The sequence below is a fragment of the Gorilla gorilla genome, chromosome 2 (assembly GCF_029281585.2).
Source record: "Gorilla gorilla gorilla isolate KB3781 chromosome 2, NHGRI_mGorGor1-v2.1_pri, whole genome shotgun sequence".
NCBI lineage: Eukaryota > Metazoa > Chordata > Mammalia > Primates > Hominidae > Gorilla > Gorilla gorilla.
This window is the reverse complement of record NC_086017.1, coordinates 208,397,801-208,410,678: the sequence shown is the minus strand read 5'-3', so window position 1 is coordinate 208,410,678 and position 12,878 is coordinate 208,397,801. Positions and strand designations below refer to the sequence as shown.

At 45.1% G+C, this 12,878-nt stretch overlaps 1 protein-coding gene across 1 annotated transcript in view; it reads right to left on the bottom strand.

Moving 5' to 3' along the window:
• SENP5 (SUMO specific peptidase 5) overlaps positions 1 to 10,875 on the bottom strand; it is a 100,839-nt gene extending 89,964 nt beyond the window's left edge. The window contains exons 1-2 of the mRNA XM_063704534.1: positions 10,363 to 10,875; positions 8,838 to 8,930 (exon numbers count right to left, since the gene is read on the bottom strand). The gene's annotated coding sequence lies outside the window, so the exon portion shown is untranslated. The remainder of the gene's footprint in view (positions 1 to 8,837; positions 8,931 to 10,362) is intronic.
• Between the last annotated feature and the right edge of the window lie 2,003 nt (positions 10,876 to 12,878).

Genomic DNA, 12,878 nt, shown 5'->3' with positions numbered 1-12,878 from the left:
CAGGATATGGACTGCCGTGACCCCAAGAAGTCGTGTAAGCATCATAGGGTATGGACTGCCGTGACCCCAAGAACTCGTGTAAGCATCGTAGGGTATGGACTGCCGTGACCCCAAGAACTCGTGTAAGCATCGTAGGGTATGGACTGCCGTGACCCCAAGAACTCGTGTAAGCATCGTAGGGTATGGACTGCCGTGACCCCAAGAACTCGTGTAAGCATCGTAGGGTATGGACTGCCGTGACCCCAAGAACTCGTGTAAGCATCGTAGGGTATGGACTGCCGTGACCCCAAGAACTCGTGTAAGCATCGTAGGGTATGGACTGCCGTGACCCCAAGAACTCGTGTAAGCATCACAGGATATGGACTGTATAATTTAGCCACACTGAACTGGATTTTTGTTGTTGTCGTTAGAGACAGCCATCTCAATTTGTTGCTTACATTGGTCTCTAACTCTTGGGTGTAAACAATCCTCCCTTCCTGCCTCGGCCTCCCAAGTAGCTGGGATTACAGGTGTGAACCACAATGCCCAGCTCTAAATTGGAACTGTATTGTATCTTTTTTTTTTTTTTGAGACGGAGTCTCGCCCTGTTGCCCAGGCTGGAGTGCAGCGGCGTGATCTCAGCTTACTGCAAGCTCTGCTTCCCAGGTTCACACCATTCTCCTGCCCCAGCCTCCTGAGTAGCTGGGACTACAGGCGCCCGCCACCACGCCCAGCTAATATTTTTGTATTTTTAGTAGAGACAGGGTTTCACCGTGTTAGTCAGGATGGTCTCGATCTCCTGACCTTGTGATCATCCCGCCTCAGCCTCCCAAAGTGCTGGTATTACAGGTGTGAGCCACTGCGCCCGGCCTGTATTGTATCTTATTTATTTTTTCTTTCTTTTTTAAACTGGAATCTTAGAGGTAAAGACACCTGACTTAACTTCTGGGACTAAGACTGGAGGCACAGTCTGCCATAGGCAAAATTTTATGGCACAATAAACCTGTGACATCCTGATACCATCATAAATTCCCAAATAGCCCTAAATAACATAATGTTCCCCCCCAAAAAATCACTAAAGTTCAACTGAAAATTTAAGTTGAACATTAATGGGAATTAGTGCTTAAATGCCAAGAAGAAAGTTTGGATGAAGAGTGACTGGCTAACTTCATTTACTAAGCCGAGTGATCCTCCTTCCTACCCATCAATCTTCTAGGTCACAAAATTAAATTCCTACCTTAGTAAAATTACAAGCAACTACAAATTACTGCTAATAAGCAGTTAAACTACAAATATTAAGAACCAACTTCTATTATGATGTCTGCAATTTACTTTAAAAGATTTTAGCAAAGATGGTGTGCATTGTTTTATTAGAAAATTCAGGCCGGGCGCAGTGGCTCACGCCTCTAATCCTAACACTTTGGGAGGCCAAGGTGGCTGGGTCACTTGACGTCAGGAGTTTGAGACCAGCCTGGCCAACATAGTGAAACCCTGTCTCTACCAAAAATACAAAAATTCGCTGGAAATTGCTTGAACCTAGGAGGCAGAGGTTGCAGTGAGCTGAGATTGTGCCACTGCACTCCAGCCTGGGCAACAGAGCGAGACTCTGTCTTAAAAAAAAAAAAAGAAGAAGAAGAAGAAGGCCGGGCACGGTGGCTCACACCTGCAATTCCAGCACTTTGGGAGGCCGAGGCAGGTGGATCATCTGAGGTCAGGAGTTTGAGACCAGCCCGACCAACATGGAGAAACCCCATCTCTACTAAAAGTACAAAATTAGCCGGCATGCCTGTAATCCCAGCTACTCGGGTTCAAGTGAGCCTTGAGGAGGCTGAGGCAGGAGAATTGCCTGAACCTGGGAAGCAGAGGTTGTGGTGAGCCAAGATCACACCATTGCACTCCAGCCTGGGCAACAAGAGCAAAACTCCGTCTCAAAAAAAAAAAGAAAGAAAATTCACACATAAGGGTAGCCAGTGTCTAGTCAGAAAGGTCACACACTAGAGGCAGCTACTACCGGCACTTTTTTTTTTTTTTAAGAGATAGGGTCTTGCTCTGTTGTTCCAGACTGGAGTGCAGTACTGCAAGCATTTCTATTATCTACATCTCAATCAACGCCTGAGGCTCAGTTAACAAGCTGAGTGATGATCAGAAATAGATGTTTTGGCTGGGTGTGGGGGCTCACACCTGTAATCCCAACACTTTGGGAGGCCGAGGCGGGAGGATCACTTGAGCCTAGGAGTTTGAGATCAGCCTGAAACCGCTATTGAAAAATTGTAACTGAGTCAGTGAAAGAGAGCTGACCTAACCGACTCCATCTTGCGTCTAACCTCCAAGCTGTCCTTGTTCATTCCTGGGCGTAGGCTGAACTAACTTTGGGAGGAACTTAGTTTATAGTTCACAACAAATATGGTAACAGCCCTTTCCCAAAGCAGACCTCCTTCTTGCTGGGGGACTAGACTAACATTAGTCACAAGATTAGAAATTATGCAGCTGGAGGCTACAAGATTCTGACCCTCCCTGAACTGCTCCTAAGATCAGTGCTTGAGACATGTTGCAGACCCTGCACTTGATGGATCAGCTGGCACCACCCAGATGGATAAACTGGCTCATCTGATCTTGTGGCCCCGACCCAGGAACAGACTCAGCGCAAGAAGACAGCTTCAATTTCCCATGATTTCTTCTCCAGCCCAACCAATCAACACTCTCTCACTGGCCTTCCCCCACCCACCAAATTATCCTTAAAAACACTGATCCCCCAATGCCTGGAGAGACTGATTTGAATAATAATAAAACCGCGGTCTCCTGTACAGCCGGCTCTGCGTGAACTACTCTTTCTGTACTGCAGTTCCCCTGTCGTGATGTATCAGCTCTGTCTAGGCAATGGGCAAGCGGAACCCATTGTGCAGTCACAAGCCTGGGCAACATAGTGAGACCCCATCCATACAAAAAATAAAAAAATTAGCCAGCTGTAGTGGCGAGCATCTCTGCTCCCAGTTACTCAGGAAGCTGAACTGGCAGGATTGCTTGAGCCCAGGAGGTCAAAGCTATAGTGAGCCATGATCACACCACTGTCCTCCAGCCTAGGCAACAGAGCTAGACACTGTCTCGATAAATAAATAAATAAATAAATAAATGAAAAAAGAAATGGCTGTTTCCTGATGAACTGAGTTGCTTGTTAATTGGTAATGAGGTCATCAATGGGCTCTCATCAGTGAAATGAAAGGTGTTCGGGATCCTTCCATTGGCTAAAGTTATTTGAGAGACTCCTGCTGCCTTTGCATAAACAAGGTGTAAGAATCTAGTGAGGTCAGCAACGTGACCCCTTAGGAATGGCCCTCAGGGCTCCATCGTTACACAATCCTGGTGACCAGCCACTAGTTAAGAGGATGTCTGGTTACATGATGCCATCTTTAAGGGTAACAGAATCCTGGCCCCTGGCATGTTTCCCTCTCTGCCTCAAGTGAACTTTTCATGCAAAGTTGTGGACAGAGCATTTGGGACAGAGAGCATGGATTATAGTGAGGTACAGGATAGGCTGAACGAACACTTTTGCTGATAAATGTTTGCTTAAATTAGCTTTCAGGTGTGTGGCAAGATTTGGTCTGCGACTTGCTTTCATTATAATCTGGCAGTGGGGTTGTCAGAAGTTAGTGAATCCTCACCACCTCAAATTCCATAGGTATCTAACTTTACGGAAACAACCTAAGCATGTCTGGGTGAGGTGGCTCACACCTGTAATCCAAGCACTTTAGAAGGTTGAAGCAGTGGATCACTTGAGGCTAGGGGTTCAAGACCAGCCTGGGTCACATGGTGAAACCTGTCTACAAAAAAACACAAAAATTAGCCGGGTGTGGTGGCTGGTAGTCCCTACTTGAGAGGCTGAGGTGGTAGGATCACTTGAGCCTGGGAGGTGGAGTTTACAGTGAGCTGAGATTGCACCACTGCACTCCAGCCCGAGTGACAGTGTGAAACCCTGTCTCAAAAAAAAGAAAAGGAAAAAAACAACCAAGCAAAAATGAGGCATGATCAAACCTGGCTTAGGTTCATTTGCAGCAATCTGCAAACCACGTTTTTCTTTATCCCTTTGTCAGAGGTGTTTGAACCAGAGTGACTCCATTTTGAATAAGGGCTGGTTAAAATAAGGCTGCGGCCTGGAGGGTCAGCACAAGATACAGGTCATAAAGAACCTGCTGATAAAACAAGATGTGTTACGAAGCCAGCCAAAACCCACCAAAGCCAAGACGGCAATGAGGTGACCTCTGGTGGTCCTCACTGTTCATTAGACGCTAATTATAACGCATTAGCTGCTGAAGGACACTCCTGCCAGCACCGTGACAGTTTACAAATGACATGGCAACGTCAGGAAATTACACTGTATGGTCTAAAAAGGGGAGGAATCCTCAGTTCCGGGAATTGCTCACCCCCTTCCTGGAAAACTCATGAAAAATCCACCCCTTGTTTAGCATAACTGTTAAGTGTATTCAGTCAAGTAGCCCAAGCTGCCGCGCTGCCTATGGAGTAGACGTGCTCTATTCCTTTCTTTTCCTTTTTTTTTGAGACGGAGTTTTGCTCTTGTGGCCCAGGCAGGAGGAGTTCAATGGCACAGTCTCGGCTCCCTGCAACCTCCGCTCCCGGGTTCAAGTGATTCTCCTACCTCAGCCTCCCGAGTAGCTGGGATTGCAGGCGCATGCCAACACTCCCAGCTAATTTTTGTATTTTTAGTAAAGATGGGGTTTCACCATGTTGGCAGGATGGTCTCGATCTCTTGACCTGGTGATCCGCCTGCCTCGGCCTCCGAAAGTGCTGGGATTACAGGTGTGAGCCACCCCGCCCGGCCCTATTCCTTTACTTTCTTAATAAACTTGCTTTCAGTTTACTCCGTGGACTCCCCTGGAATTATTTCTTGCATGAGGTCCAAGAACCCTCTCCTGGGGGATTGGGTCCCTTTCCATGAACACCTTTCTACCTCTTCTCCTTCCAAAAGTCCAGAGTTTACTCAGCCACAAAAGCTCCTCAATATAAAGTCTACCAAAGGCCAGGTACAGTGGCTCACACCTGTAATCCCAGCACTTTGGGAGGCTGTGGTGGACGGATCACAAGGTCAGGAGTCCGAGACCAGCCTGGCCAATATGCTGAAACGTCTCTACTAAAAATACAAAAATTAGCCAGGCATGGTGGTGGGCGCCTGTAGTCCAGCTACTGGGGAGGCTGAGGCAGGAGAATCGCTTGAACCTGGGAAGCGGAGCTTGCAGTGAGCCGATCACACCACTGCACTCCAGCCTGGGTGACAGAGTGAGATTGCGCCCCCCACCCCCCAAAAAAAGAAAAAAATAAAGTCCACCAAACTCTGCAATTCTGAAAGAGGCCAGTCTTCAAAATTGCCTTTTGTGCCTCATTTCCCTATCCACTAATTCAGACACACAACAGGCCCTCAACATGTTTAGGAGTTATGACTGAAGAGCATCTGAATGGCGAGTATTAAAGTTTGCACTAAATTATCCTGAAAAGGAGGCAAAGGGGGTATACAATGTTCATTCATCTCTATTGGATGCCCTTTTTTCTTCCTCCTAGAAGCAGGATCCCTGAATTAGGATAGGCTGAAATTTATAGGCTTCCCAACTACTCTCCTTTTTGAATATTATTATTATTATTATTATTATTGTTTTGAGATGGAGTTTCACTCTTTTTGCCCAGGCTGGAGTGCAATGGCATGATCTCGGCTCACTGCAACTTCCACCTCCTGGGTTCAAGCGATTCTCCTGCCTGAGCCTCCCAAGTAGCTGGGACTATAGGAGTGCGCCACCACACCCGGCTAATTTTGTATTTTTAGTAGAAACAGGGTTTCACCATGTTGGCCAGGCTGGTCTTGAACTCCTGACCTCAGGTGATCCACCCACCTCAGCCTCCCACAGTGCTGGGATTACAGGCATGAGCCCCCGCGCTGGCCTCTACAGGCTACTTTATGGCTTCTGTAAAGTGTCTCTTTATACTAAAATTTAGAGGACTATGTATTTCTGACTTTGAACCAATGTTTCATTTATCTGGGTTAAATTGAATTAAATTGTTTCTCTTTTCAAGCACAATTTCAACTATCCATAAAACAGTTTCCATTCCAACATTTAAAATCTTTCAGTAAAATCCTCCCTTTTTGTTTATTTATTTATTTTTTGAGACAGAGTCTCACTCCATCACCCCAGGCTGGAGTGCAATGGTGCGATCTCGGTTCACTGCAACCTCTGCCTCCTGGGTTCAAGCAATTCTCCTGCCTCAGCCTCCTGAGTAGCTGGGATTACAGGCACACGCCACCATGCCCAACTAATTTTTGTATTTTTGTAGAGATGGGGTTTCACCATGTTGGCCAGGCTGGTCTGGAACTCCTGACCTCAGGTGATCCAAAGTGCTGGGATTACAGGAGTGACCATTTCTAGGTACTTTGTATTTTTGATCTGTTATAAATAGTAGATTTTTTTTTTTTTTTTTGAGACGGAGTCTCGCTCTGTCGCCCAGGCTGGAGTGCAGTGGCGCGATCTCGGCTCACTGCAAGCTCCGCCTCCTGGGTTCACGCCATTCTCCTGCCTCAGCCTCCCGAGTAGCTGGGACTACAGGCGCCCGCCACCACGCCCGGCTAATTTTTTTTAGTATTTTTAGTAGAGACGGGGTTTCACCGTGTTAGCCAATAGTAGATTTTTAAGATTACGTGTTCTATTTGTTGCTAGTGCTTAGCAATATAATTGACTCTTGCACACTGATTTTGTATACAGCAAACTTGCTAAATTTCTTAATTTTAATAGTTTATCATATCAACCTTATCTGAAAATAATGAGATTTTATCTTGCTTTCCAATTCCTTTTTTGTTTTTTTCGAGACCAAGTCTCACTCTGTTGCCCAGGCTGGAGTGCAGTGGCGTGATCTCGGCTCACTAAAACCTCCACCTCCCAGGTTCAAGTGATTCTCCTACCTCAGCCTCCAGGATTACAGGTGCTCACCACCATGCCCGGGTAATTTTGTATTTTTAGTAGAGACCAGGTTTCACCATGTTGGCCAGGCTGATCTCAAACTCCTGACCTCAGGTGATCCACCCGCCTCGGCCTCCCAAAGTGCTGGGATTATAGTTGTGAGCCACTGCACCTGGCCTATCCTATAATTTTCTTCTTCAATTATTTTGGTATCATGGCTACGCCATCCTTATAATAGAATTTGGGGAATGTTTTCTATATCCTCAAACACTTTGCGCAGGATTGGAATTTTTTCTTTGAATATTCTTAGAACGCATTGGTAAAACTGCCTGGGTGTTTGCTCTAAATTTCATCCAGGGAATGGGGAAGAACTACGCCTGTAAGATGGGTTAGAAGAGAGGGAAACAAAAATAAATTGTCTTTGATTGCACCCTTCAAGAACTGCTTGGTCTACAAAACTGACCAGTATCTAGATATAATGCACACAGAAAGGTCTGAAAAGACGGAAACTAGTAAGAGATTTCCTTTGGAACGGGGACTTGGACTGGGATTGAAGAGGCTTTCTTTTGTCTGAATGGCTGAACTTTTATAAATCAGAATGTATTTCTCTATTATGTAGTTACTTTTTTTTAAGAATAAGAATTATTACAGGGAGCCAGGCTCTCTGGAGCACTAGGAAGTTGGGAAGACACCCAGACTTGTTTTCTCTCCCTATGAGAATGTAGCTTTGCTGATACCAAGTTTGACTCAAGAACCAAAAGAACTCCATGTTTCTGAACAGTCAGACTGCTTGTAACATTGAATAATGTTACATTTGAGTTCTTCCAGAACAGGACATAAACCCAAGGATAGCAGGGCAATGGCAAGAATTGGGCTTCACCTCTGGCAGGCTCCATCTTGGAGGAGAATGACAGTGGGAGCAGCACCCCCTAGAGGACACTTAGGGGCCAGGAACACCCATGAAGGACCATTTGCTCAGGGTCACCTAGGCTCCTGCTAAACTAAATCAATCAACTGCTTAATCAGGAATCTGTAGCAGATACTTGCGGTCTCTTCCCATGATGGATCACTAAACTTGCAACACTGCCAATTACATTTAAACTGCATTTATGACTTCATAAGTAATTACGTTTCTTCAAAACTAGCTCTCTAGCTGAGATGAGGCCTAGAGAGTTGAAAAGTTTCCAGTTCCTTAACCCAGAAGAGCTGAAATTCTACCTGGATAACACTGAAGAGATTAATGCTCTAGCCCCTTTTCTCATATCTAAAAGTGAGCACCCCATCAACCATGTAGTATCAAAGGAGTCAACAGACGGGGCAGTGCTCTGTAGAAATACTAGAGGAAGAGCTACAAAAAAATTCCAATAGAGCAATTTTCACACTCAAACTATAGTAGTCACAATTATATACTATTTCCATCCCTCCTTCTTTACTAACAAGTCTCATTTTATCTGGAGAAACACTCTTCCCTAGACTCTCTTGCAGCTATGAGGTGCCAAATGACAGTTCTGGCCAGTGGGACAGAAGTTGAGGGTTTCTGGGAAAATTTGTGTTCTCTCGATATAAGCACTACTCCATTGTGCTTTCCACGTTGCCTTTTGCCATCTCTCTTTCTCCTGCTTGACACCCAGACAAGAGGTTGGAGGTGCACCAGCCATCTAGTATCTATGTTGCAACAGGCATTAAGGATACAGGCCTACATGCTAAGAATGATAGAGTGACAACGTGGAGTCCCAAGTGCTGGTGGGGTTGCTGGACTCCCTGGTTGTCCCAGGACAACCCCAGACTGACGAACACTGAACTTCCTGTTACATTAAAGGTACTAACACTTTGGAACCTGTGGTTTACAAACTTATTTCTAATAGATACATAAAACAATTCTTGGCTGGGTGTGGTTGCTCATACCTGTAATCCTAGCACTTTGGGAGGCCGAGGCGGGAGGATCACTTGAGTTCAGGAGTTTGAGACCAGCCTGGGCAACATAGTGGGACCTTGTCTCTATTTAAAACAACAACAACAAACAAACAAAAACTTCAAAAACCAATTCTTGAATTAAATTTTTTTCTTTGCAATCTCTCTTCAGGAAAGTGATTATCCAAACTACAATGCACAGTCTCATATTGCCAGCTATGCAATACTGTAAAATACACAATTTCACAATGTGTGGCCAAATAGGGATGTACTGGGGGCCTTCTTTGTGTAAAGCTCTGTAACAGCTGGGTGTGGTGGCTCACGCCTGTAATCCCAGCATTTTGGGAGGCTGAGGTGGTGGATCACTTGAGGTCAGGAGTTCAAGACCAGCCTGGCCAAAAAGGTGAAACCTTGCTTCTACTTAAAATACAGAAATTAGCTGGGTGTGGTGGCTCACTCCTGTAGTCTCAGCTACTTGGGAGGCTGAGGTAGGAGAATTGTTTGAATCTGGGAGGCGGAGGTTGCAGTGAGCAGAGATCATGCCACTGCATTCCAGCCTGGGTGACAGAGTGAGACTCTGTCTCAAAAAACAACAAACAAACAAAAACTTCAAGAACCAATTCTCAAATTAAACTTTTTTATTTGCAATATCCCTTCAGGGAAGTGATTATCCAAACTACAATGCACAGTCTCATATTGCCAACTATGCAATACTGTAAAATACACAATTTCACACTGTGTGACCAAATAGGGATGTACTGGGGGCCTTCTTTGTGTAAAGCTGTGTAACAGCCAGACGTGGTGGCTCACGCCTGTAATCCCAGTACTTTGGGAGGCTGAGGCGGGTGGATCACTTTAGGTCAAGAGTTCAACACCAGCCTGGCCAACATGGTGAAACCCCGCCTCTACTTAAAATACAAAAAATTAGCTGGGCGGTAATGGCACATGCCTGTAGTCCCAACTACTCAGAGGCTGAGGCAGGAGAATTGCTTGAATCCAGGAGGCAGAGATTGCAGAGAGCCGAGATTGTGCCACTGCACTCCAGCCTGGGCGACAGAGTGAGATCCTGTGTTAGAAAAAAAAAAAAAAAAAAAAAAAGCTGTGTAATATTTGCAGCATAATTTCCATAATGCATCCATTTTTTAAATACGAGAGATGGGAGAAAAGTGCAAATAGCTCTGTGCAGCATCCTGTTACTTCTGCATCTGCTCCCGCAATATCACAGAGGGGAAAAAAGCAATGAGAGGAGACTACATTTATCAAATGTTGACTTCGTGCTAGACATTATTCTAAATATTTCATTTGAAATGAATGAATTTAACCCTGAAAACCCCCTATGATGTAGGCCCCTGTATTATCACTCAAAACAAAGCACAGAAACAAGCCCACCAATTCACATTAACCGTTTTTGTGCACATTCTACTAGAGAGGGCTGTTACTAACTTCAAAAAGCGTAAGGAGTCCTCCCCCTAGCAGCAAATCTCAAAATTAAACACAGTTTCATTTAAAAGAAACTCACAAGTTCAAACGTGACTCTAAGATGAAACTAAGTAAAAATAAGCTTTCATACAGTTCTGTGTCTTGCTTCGTGACTGGATGGGGAACGTGCAGCAACAAACACTCGTGGACTCAGACCCATGGTAACACCTTGACCAGCTGTGCTTTGTCATAAAAAAAGTCACCACGGAAACGGGACAGAGCCGGCGCATAATGGAACACAGTTTATCCGTGGTAAAATACGCAGGGCTGAAGGGAAGTGGAAAAGTATTTGCTGACAATGCAAGTTATATGAAAGTAGCTGATCCACATACCCAACAGTCCATGGCCTAAGGTCACTTTCAATGACACCACAGTCTTACGGCATGCTCCAATAGAGCATGAACAGATGAACAAATGAGATGGTCATTTACACTCCTATAGCACCAAGAGTGTGAACAAAACAGTGACAATGTATATAGTAAAAACTCAAATGATTAAGATTTTTAGTTTACTGAAAAACAGCTCAACAAAGATACTAGCAGCAAATCGTAAAGTGTACTAAAATGTAAGGAATACTGAATGTGACTAAGATGTCTTCTAGTTTCAATCCTGAAACTCCTTAAAGATTTTACTGACAATATATTAAAGCAATCAGAGTTGGATTGTACTGTTAGATATTCCTTAATTTTATGGCCCTGATCAACTAGGTTTTGAAAATGGTACACTTCTATTTTATTATTTTGAGACGGAGTCTCAAAAAGCTGTAGTGCAATGGTGTGATCTCGGCTCACCGCAATCTCTGCCTCCCAGGTTCAAGCGATTCTCCTGCCTCAGCCTCCTGAGTAGCTGGGATTACAGGCGCCCGCCACCATGCCCAGCTAATTTTCTATTTTAAGTAGAGACGGGGTTTCACCAAGTTGGCCAGGCTGGTCTTAAAACTCCTGCCCTCAGGTGATAGATACACCCACCTCGGCCTCCCAAAGTGCTGGGATTACAGGTGTGAGCCACTGCGCCTGGCCCTACACTTCTATTTTAAATATAGAAGTCAAAGTGAAGTAGTTTATTAAGAATTAGAGGAAAATAGTTTTTTGGCAACGCGTTGATGATGCTATGCTGTACATACCTACAGGTCTAAGAATGAAAAACAGAAATGTATGGCACTGTCACTCTATCTGGCACTGTCACTCTATGTGGCACTGTCACTCTATCTGGCCTGTTACAGCACTACGAGGGCGAGACGTTTGCATCTGCTCCACAGCAAACTGGGACGGATGGAACGAGGGAATGCAACGGGCACCTTTTAACAACTATCCAGAGATGACGTATCCACGGGCGTCATTCCTTTCAAGATCAGCAGTCTTTTTTTTTTTTTTTTTTTGAGACGGAGTCTCGCTCTGTAGCCCAGGCTGGAGTGCAGTGGCGCGATCTCGGCTCACTGCAAGCTCCGCCTCCCGGGTTCACGCCATTCTCCGGCCTCAGCCTCCCGAGTAGCTGGGACTACAGGCGCCTGCCACCATGCCCGGCTAATTTTTTGTTGTATTTTTAGTAGAGACGGGGTTTCACCGTGTTAGCCAGGATGGTCTTGATCTCCTGACCTCGTGATCCGCCCGGCTCGGCCTCCCAAAGTGCTGGGATTACAGGCGTGAGCCACCGCGCCCGGCGAAGATCAGCAGTCTCTTGACGTAACTCACAAGTTTATATAAATGCTGTCATTTTCTGAACAAATTGTTTCCCAGAAATGCAGCATTTTTAGTCTTTTTCCCTAACCCCAAACTAAGATGTATGGGTAAAACAGCTATAATCAGGATTATTGAGACTATAAAATTCTCTTTATAGAGATACAGGCAATTACCAACTCTTTTTTTGTGAGACAGGGGTCTTGCTCTGACACCCAGGCTAGAGTACAGCGGCACGATCTTGGCTCACTGCAACCTCTGCCTCCCAGGCTCAAGCCATCCTCCCACCAAGCCCTAGAAATAGAGCTTCTGAAATTAACCACAGGCTTTTAAAAGTTTTCTTAGGCAATGCTTTGAGCATTTGCTATTAGTTCAAAGAAATATAAATGTTAGAACAAGACGAAACAGCCATATAGTGTAACAAATACATTTCAAAGTCATTGCCTCCCCTTCTCACCCAGGATAAAAATCTCTCTCTCTCTCTCTATATATATATATATTTTTTGAGACAGGAGTCTTGCTCTGTCACCCAGGCTGGAGTGCAATGGCATGATCTTGTCTCACTGCAACCTTCACCTCCCGGGTTCAAACAATTCTTGTGCCTCAGCCTCCCAAGTAGCTGGGACTACAGACATGTGCCAGTACACCTGGCTGATTTTTTTTGTATTTTAGTAGAGATGGGATTTCATCATGTTGCCCAGGCTGGTCTCCTGCCTGAGCTCAGGCAATCCGCCAGTCTCAGCCTCCCAGTGCTAGGATTACAGGTGTGAGCCACCGCGCCTGGCCTTATTTTATGCTTTTTGATAGTAAACCATTATTGTGGCTGTCCCCTATGTTAGGGTACCTAAGATGCCAAATTAATTCACATAATGAAGTGATG